Source organism: Belonocnema kinseyi, chromosome 2 (genome assembly GCF_010883055.1).
Source record: "Belonocnema kinseyi isolate 2016_QV_RU_SX_M_011 chromosome 2, B_treatae_v1, whole genome shotgun sequence".
In the NCBI taxonomy this organism is placed as follows: Eukaryota; Metazoa; Arthropoda; class Insecta; order Hymenoptera; family Cynipidae; genus Belonocnema; species Belonocnema kinseyi.
In genome coordinates, this window is record NC_046658.1 from 150,927,094 (window position 1) to 150,945,664 (window position 18,571).

The window sequence follows — 18,571 nt, forward strand, 5'->3', positions numbered from 1 at the left end:
TTTTATTTCAAAGCAGATAGAGATATAAATATAACCGCCGAAGTGTTCCGACCGGCAATCGTGTGACATTCGAGTTTTCAAATTCAGAAGAGGAGAAATGGGTTGCGCGCGCAACCCAGGCATTTATATCGTCTCTTACCATATTCACACGCAAATAGACATGTCATAGTATTGGACCACGTCTCGTTCCAGATCTGGGATCACTGACGTACGCACGAGCGGATCATCGACACCCCATTCCTCACTCTCGGACCGCCCACTTGTGCGCGCGCAAACATCTATACACTATACACTGTCTAAGCATTTGAAAATTTAATGAAATAATCTAAAAATTTAAGATTTTACAACCACTTTAAAACAATATATGTCTACAGATTTGCACATATTATAATATAACATTCGCTATAAGATTCCTAGAAATTTCAGCCAATTTTTTGGTTAAATACAATATTATCATAATTAGAAAATTGCATGAAATTGGAACATCGGAAATCATTGAGGGGAAAACCATAGTCAAATGATTACCATTTACTTCTTACAAATCAAAATCGAATTTACGCAAGTAATTTGTTGTTTTTGTTTCCAATTGAATCGTTTTATCTTCTTCTCCCTTTTATTTAACCCATTCAGTAATCTTTCCCTTTTTTCACATATCTTTACCTATAAATTTCCCTCTCTTCTAAAATAAATCAAATTCAAAGGTGCACCGTCTTATGTGTACAGGAAGTCACATAAAAAATCTCTTATTTAAAATAAGCACGATAAGAAAAAAAAACATATTAAAAAGAAAGCCTCTATTATTTTTACAGTTTCATTAGAAAATTATATATACCCGCTTTCCATATTTCTTTCTTTTTCTTCTCTCTTTGCATATTTTCTGCTAATTTCGAAATATCTTTTTTTTTACATTTCAAATTAACCAGTAATAATGAAATAGAATTATTACACAATAATTACAATAATCAAACATTATTGATAATTAAATAAAAAGTCACAAATAAAATAAATAAAAGTTTTTATTAAATTGCCAGATCCATGTGATTATTAGGTATATTATTTTAAATAATTATAATCATATGTATTTGTGCATGTGTGTATATATTCAGTAATATTTAATAAAAAACATTTCTTTGTTGAAATGTTGTCACAGGCTTATACTGCCCAACAAGTCGATCTGATGGGAGCAGTCTGCCCAGACATATTGTACAAAGCCTGGTTTTACCCCACCATTGACGGACTGGATTGCAGTTAAGTACACGATCGGGAGACCTACAGCTTAAGGTGGGTTCCGAACCACCAGAACCTCGGTAAAGATACATTGACAAATTTCCAGAGGTAACGGCTCAGGGATCGAACCCCGGACCTCTGAGGTGAAGTCCGATTGTCTAACCAACTTTATTGCCAGCATTACTATATTTATTTATTTCTAATAATAATTATTATTAGGGTATAGTAAAGCAAAATTAAAATTAATTACTTCATTCATTTGTGAGAAAATAAGTGAATCTTTACATTACTATTATGTTAATATGATCATCGCCTTTTATCATGTGAATTTACATTAAATCAATTAAACCCAAACTTAACTGGAATCCGAATTAATTAGAAACTTCTAAATTTTTTTATTATATATAATTTAAAAAAAACCATAAAAAGTAAATTTTCTTTCGTTGGTATGATAAACCCTTTTCGACTTTCTGTATACATATTCTCTTTTACCTAAATCGACCTGCGATTAGCCACTTGTCCTTCCCGTTCTTCTGAATTTTTTAGCAACAATGGAATTACTGGCAAAACCCCAAGTCCACCATGCGACATCTAATTGGCACTATCTGGGCAGGTTGGAGTCCCCAACGGATGGACTAGCGTTGCACTAGGTACCATAAGGATGGCGATCTGCCACCTGGACCATTCGACGTCCAAGACACCTATAAATTGCATATTGCCACTTTCCAATTACTCAACGCGGAATGGGGATGTCCAGGCTGTAAATTGTGGGCATTCGAGAACATATCAGGTGGGACATGCTGGGCCTGTGTGACATCGATCAGGAATTCCGGGTGGGAGTTCCTGAACGATACCACATACATAATTCTTCAGATCCAGGTGCAGGACTTAGACGAGATTAGCAATGAAGTAGTATACGGATACGTAAACCCCGATCATTGGCCTTCCTATTCGGTCTTCTTCTTCTCCACCGTAGAGTGGCACCCTGACGGCACAGTCAATGTCGCCCCAAAAAGACCGGAATTGAATTTCGAAAATGATCACCTCGATATGTTAAATGTAATTGCCAATAGCGACCTAGGTCAGGATTCCGACGACTCAGGATTTGGGAAGGAAATTTTACCCCTGCGAGAAACTGTGAGTGAGAGAGAGAAAAAAAAGCACTTCGCTCATTTTCTGTCGTGAAAATATACGTGTACGTGTGCTTATACATGCTACTTACGTTTATGTTTGCGAATATATGCTCGTGTATGCGAGCGTCTGTACCTACTTTTTCAAATTAAGTTCTAGACTCCGTAAATGCCAAAATTTAGATATGTCTTTATAACTATAAATGATAAAAATAGGTATTTCATAAAGGAAAGTTAGACTAATAACGAATGTACCTGACGCGTGCGAAAAAAAGGTGGGGTGAAACTCACTATTAGGGAATAAAATAAGGTTTCTTTTTTTTCTATCTCAGTAGACTGTATCAAACTTTTATAAACTAAAAATAAATCGACTATTATCATAAAATAATGCTCACTTCCTCAATGCATGTGGAACTTTCCCCAATTTAGTATTTAAATAACAATTTTAATAGTCTGGAGATTTTGTTGTTGAAAATTTAGTGTACGACATGGTAATTCAACACTTACAAGTTTCAATCATTGGAAATTTAAGAAAATTTTCAGTCACGAACGCATACATTTTAGTAATTAATTTTTATCTATTTTTCCTTAAAAAAAAAATTGTTTTTGCCTTTCAACCTACCATTACAATGTAAAAAATTCGTTTTAAAATTGCTCTTCAGAGTGTAAATTTACACATATAGAATGTAACTTTAGATGTGTTGAAATTAAGGGTTAGAAAGAAAATTTCCACATGTTGTGTAGAATGACGTCTCTTTCAGGTTTAATTCCATGACGTTGCATCAATTCATACGACGTGTTGAAAATCACTACGTTCAGAGTAAATGATTTTAAATTATGAATTTCATGCCGTATAAGCTTGCGTAATTCTAAATATACTCTTAATATGATCTTAATGATTTAACGGTTCGGATGCGTAGGTAATAAAATTCTTTTTCTATTTGAAATCTGTCTAGCGGTTACATTTCGTGTCGATAATGATTTTTGTATATAGTGAGTTTTAGAATTTCCACGTTACTGTTCATTATAAGAAAAAAAATGAGTTCAAGAACTCATTGCACTAAGAAAGTGAATACATTTTGTCACGTTTGTGGAAAGTATGAAACGGAGAAATACCGTCGATCAATTAATGATTCGATAAAAAGTGTTACACCAGCTAAGATTGGTATTAGAAATCACTCTAAAAACAAAAGTGACCGATCAACTCACGAATCAATGGATACTGACGATCCTAATGCAACTGATGATTCTTTTTGGGAAGAATCAGATGAAGAAAGTCCTAGATTTTTTGACCAAGACGTATTAGAGGATTTTATACGTGACCTTAATCTTTCAAAAGATAAAGCTGAGCTTTGCGCTTCAAGACTCAATGAGAGGAAACTATTGCTACCTGGCACTAGAGTAACAGTTTACAGAAATAGAGAAGAAAAATTTATCAAGTACTTTCCGATTACTCCTGTGGAAAATAAAATACAATGTCCATAATTGGCCTATTTGTGGTGACTTCGAAATGATAAATCTTATAATAGGTTTACAATCAGGAAACTTTGGGACAGTAGTGCAAGGGATGAACATTGGATAACGGAGAAATAGCCAGACAGATTAGGGTCGACAGTTGGTCAGTATAATGCTGTTTATGAAAGTCTAGTTGTCAGAAAAAAAGTATTATTGTCACCACTCCATATAAAACTACGATTAATGAAGCAATTTGTGAAAGCCCTAAACACCGAAGGAGAATGTTTCAATTATATCAGATCTACATTTCCGCATTTAAGTGATGCCAAAGTTAAGGAAGTTATTTTTGTTGGGCCTGATATAAGAAAACTTATCAAGCATGATGACTTTATCAAAAAAATGACATCTATTGAAAAGGATGCATGTTTGAGTTTCAAAAATGTTGTACAGAAACTCTTAGGGAATAATCGAGATCCAAAGTTTAGAACTATTGTATCTAGTATGTTAAAAAATTTCAAAAGATTAGGTTGTTTGATGAGTATGAAATTACATTTTCTCAAATCTGATTTGGATTATTTCCCAAAAAATGTTGGAGCATTCAGTGAAGAAATAAGCGAACTCTTTCATCAAGAATTTCACCAAAAAGAGAAACATTATCAAGGTCGATGCAATGTAAGAATGATGGACGACTATTGCTGGTCTTTGCAAAGAAATGATAATGACCCTACTAGTCATAAACGAAAGTCTCTTCAACGATAGTTTGCCATAGAGTGCGAACATTTCCATAAGAAAACAAGCAGTTAGTTTCACCTTCATTGGACATACAATCGTAAGTCTTCCCTTAACTGTCTGGACAATCGTAAGTCTTTCCTTTATTGGCTGGGCAATTCAAAGTCTTTCCTTAATTCGCTGGGCAATCTAAAGTCTTTCCTTGATTGGCTGGGCAATCTAAAGTCTTGCCTTAATTGGCTTGAAAATATTAAGTACTTCCTTGCATAGCTGGACAATCCCAAGTCTTGCCTTAACTGAATGTGCAATCGTAAGTCTTTCCTTGATTGGCTGGGCAATCTAAAGTCTTGCCTCAATTGATTGAAAAATATTAAGTACTTCCTTGCTTAGCTGGACAATCCCAAATCTTGCCTTAATTGGCTGGGCAATCGTAAGTCTTGCCTTGCCTGGTTGGACGATTCAAAGTCTTGTCTTGAATGGCTGGACGATCAAAAGCCTTGCCTTTATTGGCAAGGAAATGCAAAAGCTTGCCATAAATGGCTAGGCAATCCAAATTCTTGCCTTAATTGGCTGGAAAATATTAAGTACTTTCTTGCATAGCTGGACAATCCCAAGTCTTGCTTTAACTGAATGGGCAATCGTAAGTCTTTCCTTGATTGGCTGGGCAATCTAAAGTCTTGCCTGAATTGATTGAAAAATATTAAGTACTTCCTTGCTTAGCTGGACAATCCCAAATCTTGTCTTAATTGGCTGGGCAATCGTGAGTCTTGCCTTGCCTGGTTGGACGATTCAAAGTCTTGTCTTGACTGGCTGGACGATCAAAAGTCTTGCCTTTATTGGCAAGGAAATGCAAAAGCTTGCCATAAATGGCAAGGCAATCCAAAGTCTTGCCTTAATTGGCTGAAAAATATTAAGTACTTTCTTGCTCAGCTAGACAATCCCAAGTCTAGCCTTAAGTGGCTGGAAAGTATTGAGTCTTGCCTTAGTAAGCTGGAAAATCCTGAAGAAATTTACAATATTAAATGAGTCATAATAGTAAATTTTTTTTTAAAGCCCTAACTGCTTTCCATATTCGCTCTTCTAGGAGTTATAACAAAAAACTTAGCCAATCAAAAAGCAACCCCTGAAAACCCCTCAGATAACATTTTCAAGGGACAATGGCATGTCATCTCGGCATTAATGGATTAATACGCTAAATTGAAAATTTTAATTTCAAGGTAAGCCCACTTTTAGTTTGCAAGTTAATTACTTTACGAAATGTAAACGACTAAATTCGCTGCTCCCAGGGTTAGGTGCGTTAGCCTTCTTATGATTTTGTAGGTGTGATTTCTGAGTTTCGGTGGATTAGCAGGTTAACCCACTTGTGGCATGGAACTTCATTATTCCAAGAAAAATAGGCGACTAAACTTATTGTTCCCACAGTCAGGTGGGTTAGCATGCTTCTGGCTTGTTACTGGTGGTTTCTACCCCTAGAAAACGGCTTCCGTGGAGATGAAAAGGCACGAGTTCCATATTTTTTATTGTTTTATCAATGTGCAAAGTTTAGTTCCAAACGACTTTACGTTTTTTTGTTGGTATTTTGTGCGGGATCCTTTGTTCTTATTTAAAGCTCTAAATTGTGGCCGCCATATTGGATCTTCTAGGGGTTATAAAAAAAACTGACACAGGAAATAGAAAGGGCACACTCGAAAACCCCTGAGATAATATTTTGAAGAAAAAATATCGTACCTTCAGCAATAGAAAATGGGCTGTATAAATCTGAACACCACAGTGTTAATGGGTTAAAACGCTAAATTAAAAATGTTCAAATTACAATATTTTGGTGAAAAATGAAGATATTCTAATAAATATTCTAATAAAGGAAATTGACAGCTATGTTCAACTTTTTTGACAGCTTTCAAACAAAGTAGACCGAATCCGAGCTATTCCTATTTTGCCTCTTACATTTTCTGCTATTGGAACGGAAAAAATGCCGTTATTCAAAACGTATATTTCCTATTTTTTTACGGAATAATTGAACATAAAAAAAATACCCATAGTATCTTATGTGTTTTAGGTAAGTGGTAACGTGTCCGGCTTGTGTTACTTCAATCTCCATGAAATTGTACGAAGTTTGAGCTTTCGAATGTTCGAAACCTGTCGCCCTGATAAATTTTATTTTATTCTTTTACATAATGAATTTTAAAATTTCGCATATAAAATTATCGGCCGAGTAGGAATTTCACAACAGTTTCGTAAAATTACTCCGATGCACGAGGATCCTTTTATTTACATCCACCAGAGATGTAAAATTCAATAGATTTTTTTACAGTGTAGCTTATATCAAAAAGTGATTTATTCTTAATTTGAAGTTCTTTCCAGAGCGCGCAAGTTTAGCTTTTTCATTTTTTTAGTATCTTGCATACCGTTTTTTGGGTTAAAATTTTTATTTTAGTTTGTTTTTTGAATTTTGAACATGCTATAACTATGATAATTTTCTTTTTATAAAAAAAAGTAATGAGGTAAATTGTTTGAGTTTCTGAGTACTATGAACAACCGTTGTTTGGCTGAAAATCTTCATTTTAGTTTGTTTTTTTGGATTTTTAAAATGCTTCAACTCTGATAATTTTCTTTTTATAAAAAAAGTCAGAAGGATTCTTGAAAAAAGGTGGTTTCAAAAATTCTTTCACGATCAAATTTTGAACTTTAAACTTTTTGACCAAATTGAAAAAGTTGTTATCATAATCTTTTAGGGCTTTCAAAAGGAAACGTTTTTCTTCTTGAGACTTTTTTTCGTATCATGCGATATTTGGCTTAAATTGTTCATTTTAGTTTGTTTTTCTATATTTTGAAAATGATATAATAATTTCTTGGTTTTTCAAAAAAAGTCATTACTCTCTAAATTTTCTCGAGTGAAATTGCACTCGAATCGTGTGGAATAACAATTGAAGAAAAAGTGAAAACCCTGCTTCTCTGATTCGGGTGAAACTCCACTTTTCGTTCGAGTGCATTGCCCGCACAACTCATTCGAGCGAATTCTCACTAGAAAAAGAGGGAAATATCACTCGAAGTGGGTGAAATAATTCAACAGATCATCGAGTCAATTTTTTCACTCGAGTAATTCGAGAGGTTGATTCAACTGAATTCTAGTGAAGAAAGGATTTTAACGCCGCAATAATTTAAAAAAAAATCAAATTTACCAAAGTTTATTATGCACATTCACACAACTGGCTTTTCATAATAATTTTTCTTTTTTACAATTAGTGATAATCAGTTTTTTACTTAATTAGTATATATTATGCTGATTAACTGATCATTTATTAAATTCTTGTAGATGCACTGATATCTTGGCATCCCTCATCAAAGAATTCAAGCCGAGTGAAATTCTATGAACGAATTAAGTCCAGGTTACTTAAATTCAGAGTGGAATATTATTACTTTCCTCTTCTAGGCTTTGTTCGGGAGTTCTGAAAAAGGATGGATATTAATGCCTTAATTTCGAATTTTTGTTTCGCTGTTCGCTGTTTGGCTGTTCCAAGTTGAAAACACAGCCAGCGATAAAATTATAAAAATGTATTATAAAATGCATTATCACTAATATTAAAACCATTATTACAAATTCTTAAGGAGCGGAAAATCCACTCAATATTTACCCTCTAAACCGTTTACTCGTTGAAGCAGATCATTTTTATGTTTACCAACATAGGCCAGAATGCGTGAATCAAAAAATGAAGGGAATTTGTCTAGAAATTTGTTTTCGTCTGGATTTACCGCCAAAAAATCTCTGTTTATCTGAAATGCATATAAGGGGAATAGTGAATATTTTTAAATGATAAATATCCATTGGTTTCTGTTCTTTGGTGAAGTTGCCTAAACCGGGACGAGCTGTCGCTGAATGAGACGTTCACTTTCGCCATGTTTTTAATTAAATTTCGCAGTATGGAACTTTGTTGATATATAAAAAATATTGTTTATAGTACACAACCTTGCCGTTCAATTGATTATTTATTCTGAAAAGGTTGTTCAAAGAAGTATATTTAAACCTCCAATTCTAACCTCAAAGTTTTCGAACTGCTTAGGTCAGTAACGCAATATAGTACCTCATAACTGCAATTTTTCAATAAAACTTAGTAAGTAGGCATCAAATTTAATATTATAGATTTATACGAATTATTAATAAGATTAGTATTAACGATTTACTTTTTAAGATAAACAAAGTAAATTAACTTTTCTGTTGAAAATTTACATTTTCAAATTAAAAATATAACTGTTTTGAAAAAACCTCATATTTTTGACTTGAAAATTCAACAGTTTGGTTAAATTTTTTTGTCACTTCTTGACTTCAAAATGTTTTTTGATTAAAATTTGAACTTTTTTCTAGAAAATTCGTCTTTCTGGTTTAAAAAGGTATATTTTCACTTATAAATTTTATTTTTCTTGAGCAAAAATGCAACTACGGTTGAAAATTAATCTGTTTAGCTTGAGGCTTCAGAAGTTTCATTGGAATTTTGTTTGTTTTTTAAATTAATTCGACTGACTTTAATATGAAACTAAAATATTTTTTGATTGAAATATCACCTTTTATATATTTTATCAGAATTGATCTTTTTTGGTTAACCTAATAATTCAATTTTCTAAAAAATTCCTGAATCTTAAGATAAAAAAGACTAATTTTCTATCTAAAAAGATTAATTCTTATCGAAAAATATAATAGTTGATATTGTAAACAAAAAATGTTTTAATCATAAATTAGACATGACATGCTTTTTTAACCAATTAAGATTTTTTATTAACAAAAAAGTTGAAATATTAATAAAAACTGACTTTTTACTCAATAAACTTTTCAACCAGATAATAAAATTTGTAAACAAAAAATAATTTAAATTGTTTCAGTACTTTTTTTCAATTTATATATAAAATTGATTTAATATGAATTCTAATTCAAAATTTACTGCCGAGTAGTTTAATTTGCAAGTAATGCGATAATATTAATCTATAATATTAAAGTTTAATGCATACTTAATAATTGTATTAATAAATTAAATTTATGGTTTACTATTAAATTACTTACATAAGTAATAGGCAAAATTTGATACTAGAATTAGAGGTTTCAATAAACTCCCTTGAACAATTTTTTTAGAATAAATCTTTAAACGGTAATCACAATACATTCTTGCTTTTTAATGTATGTTGTAGTAAATGGTAAGTAAATTGTGTAAATTGTAAATTATTATAACGGTTTTTGTATCAAAGGTTCCAATTCCCCCTTTTAAAATTGTGTTTATGTGGGTTAGATTTTCCTAAATGTCCCAATAATATTTTACCTTACAAGTTTTAATTTTTTCTAAATTATAGATTCTGAGGTAACACTGTGCAAATATCGATGGATTCTACGAAGAATAGGCCATCTTCATTTTGTATGAAATTTGGTGAACACGTAGAAGTTTTAAAATACATAAAACTTTTTAAATTTCTGGTTTTGAGAGTTATAGGATCCTAAATTACATTATACGCTGTAATACAAAATGCAGAAGTTTTGGATTCGTTGGAAATATTACAAAAAATAGTATGTTATTTATTCCTGTTGAAAACTGAGCAAAATGAAGTAAGCCTAATTCTTAACGGGAACGAAAATGTAGCCTATTCTTCGTAGAATCCATCAATATGTCACTTTTAAGAAAATAATTTGTTCATAACACTGTACATTCCAAACGGTACGTCCTACGGAAAAAGTGTAGTCGGGGGCCTTTTTCTGACCTTTTAAAAAAGAGCAATCTCGGGGACCTATTAGTGTATACATAAGTGTTAGTGGCTACCGGATTTAAGCAATGAGCGTGGCAACACCGCAGTCCGCACTCAGCTCATTCTAGACGTTATGACTCGATAAACAAACAGAATTATGTACATAAAAACTGAAAAAATGTCGGACCAACTGATATATAAATTTAAGTTTATAAAAAAGAAAGTTCAAAGCGATGGCTAGCTAGTCACTTAGTCAGCACAACGTGAATTTGAACAGTGCCTTCATTAGCATGGGAAACAGTCATTGTCAAATCGTCAGAACTTCCTTTTACGTATACAATTATAATTTTTTTAAACATTTATTTCCTATATTCAAAACAAGAAAAATATCACTTTAGTATAATCACTGTATAATATTATTCTATGCATCTCTAGTTTGTTCTTTGGAAAAGAAGAAGATGAAGCCATATTCCTCGAAGAATTGCGATACTTATTCTTCTGCCTTTCTATTTTTAACTTATATTTTTCACCAACACTAATCAATTTCAATCAACAGTCACTTTTAATTACAAAAAGCACATCTGAATGACTTTTGCACTTTTTGTACACTGATACAAACGAAGCTTCACGTCGGCTGCAAGCTGCTTACTCACCAATAATGCCAATATGGGTGTCTTCGGCCACAGAGTTTGCGTCAGGATCGTGCGCTGGTTGGACACAGTCGTCGCGGAATTCAAAATGGGTCTTCAAAGAAATTATTTTTATTAGAAAAAATAGTTGTTACAAAATGCACATTTTTTGGGGACTTTATTAAAATGCAAAATTTCATGAAACTTTCGAAACGTTTAAAAGTTTCTAAACTTTGACATATTAGGGCGGAGAAATTTAAAATATAAAAAAAGTATTAAACATCAATATTTAACAGTATCCTCTGACTTCCAGAGAACATTGTTTTAACTAATTAAGATAAATAAATCACGTGTTAAATGTTGATAACGTCTAATTTAAAAAATATTTTGTTTAAAAAGGTTGCGAATTGACTTCAGTAAAATGAAAATAAATTTCATATTTCATACATATTTAATTTTCAGAATGTTTCATTTTTAAAAAAGATTTCAATAAAAATGTAGATAATTTCAATGGAAATACATAAAGTAACGTTCTGCTATTTCATTAAAGTATCAGAGTATCTGAATATTTTTAATATATATTTGATTTAGAAGCACATATTCGGATGAGAAGGTTTAAATTTACTATGAGCATTTCGTTCCATTAACCTAACCTCAAACTGGTATGAGTGCGCAAGCGCATACGTGTTTGTTAAACTTTCAAACGTTTCAGAAACTTTGATGCCATCTAACGTTCCATTGTTTCATGAAACTGTCAATATTTCAATTAAAGGTATCATAGGCTTAGAATCCTAACACAAATTATTTAAATTTTGCACATTTTATGATAATTATCGATTTTTATTACAATATGACGGCTTTGCATGGACGTACCAATGACTTCTACTCGTTGTCTTCGAGCGAACACATTTACTCTGATCGGGTGAAATCGTGCAAACAGTTTACTCTACCGGAGTGAAACTAGCCTCCAATCGAAAGTTCAAGTGATTTTTTCACTCGAGAAAATTTAGAGAGTAGGATAAATTGTTAAATTTTTAAACACTAAACGAGTGTACCAAAGGGCAATCTAATAGATATTTTTTTTCAAAAGTTATCGTGTTCAGAGACAGACAGAAAGACATACATACATACATACATACATATACAGACAGACAGACATACACAATCGTAAAAACCTGTTTTTCAGATTCAGGGGGTCTCAAAACGTGGGCATTTGGAAAATATTCGATACGTATTTTTTTATTTCAATGTGATACGTGGGATTTTCGAGAAAAGATTTTTTGAAGTTCCGCGTTCACAAAAAAGAGCCTTTTTTCAACCGCTTATACTAAAAAATGTAATGAAGATACAAAAATTCGTCCAAGAGATGAAACTCGCGTCTTTTCCTCGGCTTTCAAATAAGCTATACCAAAACAAACATTATTCTTAATTTCATGCAAAAAGTTCAAAGTTAATAAACAAATAATAATTTCTCATACTTGTACCTAATTTTTTTTCTTTTTTTTTAATTGAAAAAAGTAGTCCGAACGCTTTTGTTAATCCTGGTAAAATTTGAGAGTGGAAAACTGAATACTTTCGGGGCAGTGAATTTTTCAATTGCGGCGCGCACGCACGGAGCCAACCGCAGTGCTACTAGCTCGGACTTGAGCAGTTTTCCACCCCTAAGTGCTGAATTGCATTCAATTGTGAACACACAAAGCTGTTATATTATAAATGATTGGACTTTATACGATTTAAAATAGTAGGTGGAAAATGTTAAATGACGTTGAGACTCAAATTATAAATTGTAGTAGATTTTTTATTATCCATCAAATCGCACTATAAATTGTTAGGATTTTTTTACTGTAATTTCTACTTTTTCTTCAAATATTCGAAAAAGTACCTGCACTATTTCTTAGATTTGGATTGACGTTCTACATTTTTCGTTCTACATTTTTCGAAACGATTCTGAAGAAATTTTTCTGCTTTTGCATAGTCTTCCGAAAATTTGTATATAACTGAAATATTGGGTAAAGAAGATGCTTTTCTAGCCCACTCGTACAATACATTTGCGGTAGAAATTTGACAATCATTGATCATTTGCAAACTTGCCCGACGGGCCATTCTTTTGATAGTACCTCCAGCATCGTCGCAAGTATTGTGAAAAGTATTGACAAGGGCTTTAAGGAAAACATATACAGCTATCGCGTCATGTTTCTTGCAATCAGAAATATTTACTAATGTTTTGTGTTCGATTTTTCTATTCGTTTTATAATAGAAAACAATGGGGAATATTGTCGCTTGGTCGTTGTTCCAATGAAAGCCAGTTATGGCGTTTTGAAGAACGAAGGCGTAATTTTCCGCAAAATCGCAAAATATTAAAGTCTCATGACTCTTGAGATTTTTTTTCACATTATGAAAATGTGAATTTGGTTCTTCAGCGATAAAAGAATGCTCAAGAAATATTCTTGCAGCTTTGCAAAAACTTTGGACAAACTGATCTATAGTTATTGTTATTTTTTCCAATCTTGTTTTTGGTTTCGTAACCCATTGTTTGTGCGTGATATTATTTACTCCATTCTTTTTGAAAACTGCGGTAATTTTTTCTGAAATTTGATCGTTAGTTGGACAGATTTCACATTGTCCAAAAAAACATTCTTCTCTAGGATTTTCGCATAAAAATGTAGCAAAATATCTTGATACTGCGAAACGCGATAATTGTTGCTTTTCATTAATTTATCTAATTGACTGCCTAAGAACAAAGGGAATCTTAAAGCTACAGAAAAGACTCAGATATTGACTGTTTATTACCTGAAGTCATCAGTGTTATATTTTCGTGAATGGCACACAGACAAACATTGTGCGTCTCACCAGTACCAGCAAAAGTACAGTGCTCGGGTAGGAGTGAGCAAAATTTTGATAAACTTATTTTGATCCCTTGATTTTCACGTGTGAATCGTTTATAAACGTCTTAAAGATTTTCAAAAATTAGTCTTTTTTAAACAATGCCTTTTTTCCCATCTATTTTTACCAATTTTGTGTCCTTTTGACCTGGCATAATTACACTTACATCATCACGTTCGTAAAATTGTTTAACTTTAATTATTATTTCGGGGGAAAATGGTTTTTCTGTAAAAAAAAGAAAATTAATTAATTTTCAAAAACAAGACATCAGTGGTTTGATAAAAACGGAGATATTACTTTTTGTTCCCGGAATCGCTAAAATCCCTTTTTCCTTTACGAGATTCCTTGCTTTTGCAACAAGAAATCTTGATGTGTTCATCGTTTGCGCTGTTTTGCGAATACTCCAGGTTTTTGGCGAAGGAGTTAAAATTCTCATTCTATTAGATTTAGTTGAATCTTCCTCATGAAATTTTTGTTTCAATTCGTTAATATAACTGAAAGTCGAATCTTGTTCATCCTAAAAAACCAATCGATCTTTTCAAATGTAAGATATGCAACCGGCCGTGTTACAAAACAAGTGTACAAAAGAAGTGTACAAAACAAATGTTACAAAAAATTACAAAATTTAAAAAAAATTTTAAATGTTACAAGAGAATTATGTACCTCTGAATGCTCGCTAAATATAGATAAACAATCATCATCATCAGTCTCAAAGGATTCAGAATCTGAGATCACTATGCCATTAGCAGAATTTTCCCTCACAGCTGAATTATAAAAATTACATCATTTTCGCAACTGTTTCAAAACTGTATCTTATCACTATCTTAATACTCACGTGAATCCTTTGTCTTCATTTTACGTGCTTTCTGCCTACATGGTGCACACAAAACATCATTTGCTTGCCAAAAATCAAATTTTTTAAGAAGAGAAGCAGAAACTCGACGCAAACAATGTTTTTTTTTTTTGCTAACATGATTCTTAACGTTGAATGGATTGCAACAGCGATCTTTGAATTTTGGATACGACATTCTCGACATTTTTACACCGCGACTATCACTGAAACGTTGCTAACAAAGAAAAAACAGAAGCTTTCTTTTGTTTTTCCATCACAACACATGTGTTTTGAAAAACGTGAAGTTGGCTGGATAAAACTTTATCCCTTCAAAAAATTTGGTTCCACAAATTTTATCATTCATTTATTCCGTGAACAAGTAACTGCTAAACTCAGGATACGACTGGTAGCGCGACAAGTTTCGACAAGTTAAGCTCCTGTCCGATATAAAAAATAATTGTCTACTTATCTCGAATTTTGGGACAATGCTCGAGGTACTATCAAAAGAATGGCTCTTCGGGCACGTCGAGTTTGTACGAGTGGGATAGAAAGGCACCTTCTCTACCAAATTTCTTCAGAATCGTTTCGAAAAATGTAAACCCATTTCAGAAACACAATCGTTTCACTAAGTTAAGCCATACGGAGAAAACGAATTGAGAATGAAAGTTTTATCTTCCAATGACGCTTTTGAAATATTAAGTTTTTGTAAACCACAAGTCAAACGTCAATCAAAATCTAAGAAATAGTGCAGTTATTTTTTCGAATATTTGACGAAAAAGTAGAAATTGCAGTTAAAAAATCATATCAATTTATAGTACGATTTCAAGTATAATAAAAAACTTACCACAATTTATAATTTGAGTCTCAGCGTCGTTTAAAATTTTCCACCTAGTATTTTAAATCGTATAAAATCCCATCATTTATAATATAGCAGCTATGATAGTTTACAATTGAATTCAATTCAGCGCTTGCGGGTGGAAAACTGCTCAAGTCAGAGCGAGTCGCGCTGTGATTGGCTTCGTGTGTGCGCGCCGTGATTAACAAATTCACTGCTCCGAAAGTATTCATCTTTCCACTCTCAAATTTTACCAGCATTGAAAAAAGCGTTCGGGCTACTTTTTTTCATTTAAAAAAAGAAAAAAATTAGGTCCTAGTTTGAGAAATTATTATTTGTTTATTAACTTTTAACTTTTTTCATTAAATAAATAATGTGTTTTTTGGTATAGCTTATTTCAAACCTGAAGAAAAGACGCGAGTTTCATGTCTTGAACGAATTTTTGTATCTTCATTACAATTTTAAGTATCGAATATTTTGTAGTAATAAACCGAAAAAAATGTTAAAGGGAAAAACAAATTTGGTGGCTAATTTTGTATGGAATGTCCCATATGCAAAACTTCGGTTTTACTTTTAAATTAAAAGTTTTTGTTAGCTCAATTAAAAAAAAACCATCTAATAAGAATGGTAATTGCTCTATGCTTTACAAATGTTTGACACAGAGCTCGAGTGATTTTGTTTTGAAATTTGTCTGCATTTTTTTATTGGTATGGTGAATTATGTCAGAAAATATAAATAAATAGCCGGTAAAAGGCGTCCGGAAATTAATAGACATCGGGAACAAGCAGCCGGGATTGTACTGCAAGGCTTAATAATATACAAAGATTCCTGGTCTAAAAAATTTAGCATGGGAATCTATTGGAAAACGCCTTGTTCCTCCATGTACTGGTAAATACAATTATTAATGCTGTAAAAATAAAACCTTTAGTAAAAAGTCGAGAATACTGAGGACGAGAACTGCTATCGTCGCAGTAGATAAAATTCAGTGGCTCCTATACCGGCATCCAGTTTACCAGAACTCACATACGAACACGTATGGATGGACAATGAACATCCTAGAAACTCTGCAGGTGCTTCAGCTGACGGAAGCCCACACAATAGGTGTGTATCCGGCTAATCAAATACTGAAAAATTGGACACGTCCAGCTTCAATCATTATTAACACGGATGACCACAACAACTTGGTTCGCATTCAGTCGCCATCTTCGTCGGGGCCCAGGCACAAAACAGTTACGGTTTGGCGCCTCTCATTTATTAACATCTTTATCGTTTACGAGGAAACTGTACCCTGTTAAGGTGGAACACGAAACTACTCCATAGTGCCTCTTCGAATTCCTTCACAGCCTTTTTGATCTGATTAATATTATTATTTATTAATTCTGGGCGTCCTCATGAAAAGATCCTTTTGTGGCTCTTCTGATTTTTGAGACAAATAGTTTTTTACGAATAAATTGTATGTTTGTACTACGTAATACGAAAACTAAACAGATAAATCGAGTTTTAAAGAATTCATAAATTTTTTTAAATAATTTTTTTGAGAAAAAGTTAAAATTTTTTTATTAAGAAACCGTTTAAACGATTATGCTGGTTAAATTGTTATATGTAATTTTACATCAAAGTGAAAGGTTACAAAAAGCTCTGCAACTATCTAGCATTCCTACACAGTTCATTTGAAAAGTTCCGGGATTGATTTCTTTTTAAGCGTGCTTAAGGCAATTCATTTTAGTCTCTACATGGGATAATTACTGTTAGTCCAGTGTATTGAGTTTCTGATCCAACAATTTTGGGTACATTTTTTCTTCTATCGCTCATTTCGAAGGGTCTCTAAAGACGACGTTAAGCCTGAGTTTGAGCAGGCGCTAAGTTTGCCGTTCGGCCGCTATTCTGATTTTAATTTTTTATTTTCAAACGACCATATCTCGCGTTCCAATTGTTGCACAGCGAACGAGTTAAAAGAAAGAAGACTCAATTCCGAACATTTTAAAAAACTCATCTTGATACGATGATTTCTCGCTAGCCAATCTTAAATGACGTATTTGCTTCATTTAAGCTTTGAACGTGCCTCCTACATCAATAGTAAGGTACACCGGTCTATTTTAGGTAGGATTTATTTAAAAAAAGAACGCTTTAACAAAATTGGAGGTATAATTTTGTCAGGATCTTCTTTGTCTTCTTCAATGTCATGAACTTCTTCGTTAATGTTCCTTTATATTTTCCCACAGCATGTCTTGCAAAGTATGGAATATTTTAACTCTGCTTTTCGATATCCTCAAGCATTGCCGCATTTCTTTGAGCAACCGCAAGATATGATATTAATTAGTACACGTGAAATTAGTTCTTGTTTGATGGTTATCGATTTCAGACCCCGGCCTTTCATTGAAACATGTCCCAACATAAAGTGCAAATAACACAGCCTATCCAGTCATCGCAATTCCATTTTGCTCAGAGTTTCTTTTCTCGAATAATTTTATTTGTTCTCGTATTTCAATATTTTCTTTTTATCACGTCAATTATTTTTTTCTTCCTCTTTCCGCAAATCACAAATACGGTATCACATCCCGAAAACGCATGCATAAAAAGTAGATATTCTTACCAAACTTTATGTTTGAAGTTTTTCGTGGAATACATTTTTGGCGCAGTTGCTCCCCTCTCAACCTCTCGGAAGTAGAATTTTTTTTACAAGGGCGCACATCAATACGAGCAAGTTCGTGTCTTCTCATCGCGGAGCTACTTCAATAGCCGCTCTAACGATGTCCACTTCTGCATCTTTCCATGATTGTCTCACTTCGAATCCGCGAATGTTTAAATACTTTTCCAACATGTCAATACAATTTTTTTTGCGATTATTGGCAAAAAACTGCTTTTGCGTTGTGTTTGAAAATGCTGTGGCCTCGTCAAAAGGAATGTCTGATTCGCGCTAATTTTTTGCTTGCCTTTTTCTTTCCGCGATTTTTGTGCTAGAGTTTGTAGCGTCTACAGCATAACCGGCAAAAAGGATTATCGGACTTTTCCGATAGTTGTTAGAAAGGTACGAGGGTAGTTCAATAAGTCCTTAGAATGACCAACAAATGGCGCGCGAATTGCTCCAAATCATCTGTTTTCAGTCAGCACCACTCCCGACTAGATATAT